General features: G+C 55.6%; 1 long non-coding RNA gene across 1 annotated transcript; it reads left to right on the top strand.

The window, feature by feature from the left end:
• The first annotated feature begins 794 nt into the window (after nt 1-794).
• On the top strand, nt 795-1,569 carry LOC127464404 (uncharacterized). Its single transcript, XR_007901343.1, has 3 exons — nt 795-849; nt 948-986; nt 1,338-1,569. It is a non-coding gene; the product is annotated as an uncharacterized LOC127464404 (long non-coding RNA).
• Nucleotides 1,570-3,086: the final 1,517 nt, after the last annotated feature.

Here is a 3,086-nt window from a genome sequence, read left to right as displayed (position 1 = left end):
GGACCTTTTGGCTGCTCTTCTTTGTGCTCCCGCTCGGCTCCTCCCTCGGCTGGGCCGCCGCTTTTGGCGGGTTTCCTCCTCCGGGATCCGCCCCCTGCAGCCCTTCCCCCCCTGGACCAGCCCCTTTGGGCCCCCCTTGGGCCTCCCTTGCCCAATAAGACTGATTATACAGACAAGCAATTTCATTTTATCCCACAAAACCCAAAGGTATAACCCAGCACCCTGGGGCATGAACAAAGTGGTTTTCCTTGCCCCCCCCCCCGAGTCCAAAGTAAAGGGAGAGGGGAAAAAAACCTGCTGGTGGGAGAGTTGTTGCAGTCTGGTCAGAAGTGGTGATTGCAGTCCAGTTGAGGGTGGTGGTCTCAGTCTGGTTGAGAGTGCTGAGCTGCAGCCTTCCTCTGGATCCCACGAGTGGTGGAAAGGTTCTGAAACTCCAGGTTTATATATTCTCCAGTTCAGGCAGGAATGGTCAGTCGTTCCCTCAGAGCGGGGAATTCCATAAAAGGATATGAGGGTTCTCTGAGCAGGGAATTCCAAAAAAGGATGCTCAGTTCGTTCCCTCAGAGGGGGGAATTCCATAAAAGGATATGAGGATTCTCAGAGCAGGGAATTCCATAAAAGGGTATGAGGACAGGGACACCCCCCCGACCTTGCAGACTCCCCCCCCCACCCCTCGACAACAGTTCCTGGGAAAATGGCATGGAAGGCCATAGAATACACACTTTTGGGCTACACCCATCCAGTGAGGAATCGGTCCCAGCTGTTCTAACTAGGACACTGTGTCCGTCATCGCTGCCATCATCATCATCATCGGCCTCGTGGCAGTCGGTGTCTGGAAGCTCCGATCCGGTAACTCCCGGGATGGGGGTCGGCAAGGGGCACGGATCCGCCCGGCAGCATTCCGGGGATCCTGTGCCACGGGTGCTGATCCCACTTTCTTGCCATAGGGAAGAGGGAGGGGAATGGATATGACCCCGTGCCCACCAGTGAGTCCCAGCAGCGTGTGTGGATCCAGATCCTCTGTGCAGGGATCCCAGGATGGATGCCGGGATTCCAGAGGGGAATGGGGGCCTAATGGTTGGAGCAGGATGGGAAGGGGATTGCAGCTCAGGGTAGGATTCCAGAGTGGGATCAGGTGGAATTGTGGACTGGGATCAGGGCTGGATTCTGGAGTGGGATTGGGGTGGGATGGATGGAGTGGGATTGGGGTGGGAGGGACGGAGCAGGATCAGGAGGGATTCCGGAGCAGTTCCTACTCTCCCTGGGCTCCACAGCCGGCTCCATCCCCTGGGATGGGAACAGGGACATGGTGACTCCTTTCCCCGCTCCCATCCCAGCAGGAATCACGGCCTGAGTGATCCTGGAGCTGGATCCGCCCCTTCCCTCTCCCTGCGGAAAGGCAGGAGCTGCTGGCAGAGCTCATCCCGCTGCTCCCACCCACCCCGGCCCCCCTGCGGCTCTTCCCCATGGATCAACTTCCTGCTTTTTCCTGTGTGAAACCCAGGACCACAATTATTCCTGAGGCTTTAATTTTGGTGTGAAAATCTCCTGCTTTGGGCAATAAATCCTGGCTCCTCCTCCCGTATCCGGCAGTTCCTCTGTGGGAACCAGAACTGGGAATGGGGACAGGGGGGCTGAGATGGGGACACTGGGGACAGGGATGGGGACACTAGGATTTGGAATGGGGACGTCGGGACTGGGATGGGGACATTGCGGACAGGGATGGGGACACTGGGAGTAGGTTGCAGACATCAGGAATTGAAATGGGAACACCAGGAGACAATGGGGAAAGGGATGGGGACACCAGGAGCAGGATGGGAACACTGGAACAGGCTGGGGTCATCAGGAATGGGATGGAGACACCAGGAATAGTAATGGAGACATTGGGAGCAGGTTGGGGACAGCAGGAACTGGGAATGGGGACACCAGAAATGGGAATGGGGAAAACAGAACTGGGTTGGGAACTCTAGGAATGGGAATGGGGACCTGGAGGACCACGCTGGGGACACTGGGAGCAGCCTGGGGACAGCAGGAACTGGGATGGCAACACCAGGAAAGGGAACGGGGACATTGGCAGCAGGTTGGAGATGCCAGGGACTGGGAATGGGGACATCAGGAATGGGATGGGAACACTGGGAATAGGAACACCGGGAATGGGAACACCAGGAATGGAGTGGGAACATGAGGGACCAGGATGGGGACACTGGGGACTGATGGAGAGGAGCAGAGACCCCAGACTCACCCAAACCCCTCCCAGAACTGAGGACCAAGAGAAGCTCCCCTGAGTTCCGCCCGAGCTTTGCCCATTATTAATATGCATAGATAGATGTTGTGATCAGATGAATATGATTTATCATATTTAATCATTTATGAAAATTGTATACAACCCCGATATTGTGTGAAACTCTCAACCAAGTTCTCTGTGGTGCGAACCACGCTCGCTGCCGACGTCGGCAATAAATCCCTTTGCTGCTCAAAGATCCAAAGTCTCTGAGCAGTTCTTCGGACTGGGTTAATCAGCATCACAGAGGCAAAGGCACAACTGACGGATCCCCTCAGAGGGCAACATTCTCACCAAAGCTCCCCTCTCAGCTTCCTTTACACTGACCTCTGACTGCAGGGACCTCCTTCCCACTCTGCTGATGCTTCTCAGGTTGCGAACCACCCGGAAAAATCCCAAATGTCAAGGGATGTGCTTAGATTCACCAAAGATACAGCCCACCAGAATTAACATCTGATTCAGACTGGCAGGAAAATGCTCACCTTGCTCGTCTCCCCTTTGGTGTCAAAGGCCCCCCCACCACTTGCATCCCACCTGGAAAGAACAAGAAGACGCTCCCAGAACGACCTTTGAAGAGAAGTGCCTGTCACAACTGCAAGGAGGGATGCACAACAATCTCACGTGGGGGATATTCTCTGCTCTGCCCTGCAGACCCTTGTGCTGGGGTCAAAACTCAGCCTCTCTGCTTCCCTCTCCTGAGGGACTTGTTCTTAGACATCCCTTTCCCCTCCCGGCCATTCCCAAGCCTGGACCCGGCTCTCAGCCCCTCTCTGGCTCAGAGCCCTCAACTTCTCTTGCAGAGAGC

This window comes from Manacus candei, unplaced genomic scaffold (assembly GCF_025592945.1).
Source record: "Manacus candei isolate 608988 ecotype Guabito, Panama unplaced genomic scaffold, ASM2559294v1 h1tg000219l, whole genome shotgun sequence".
In the NCBI taxonomy this organism is placed as follows: domain Eukaryota; kingdom Metazoa; phylum Chordata; class Aves; order Passeriformes; family Pipridae; genus Manacus; species Manacus candei.
Note: the sequence above shows the minus strand (reverse complement) of the source record. Positions and strands in the feature narration are given on the sequence as shown.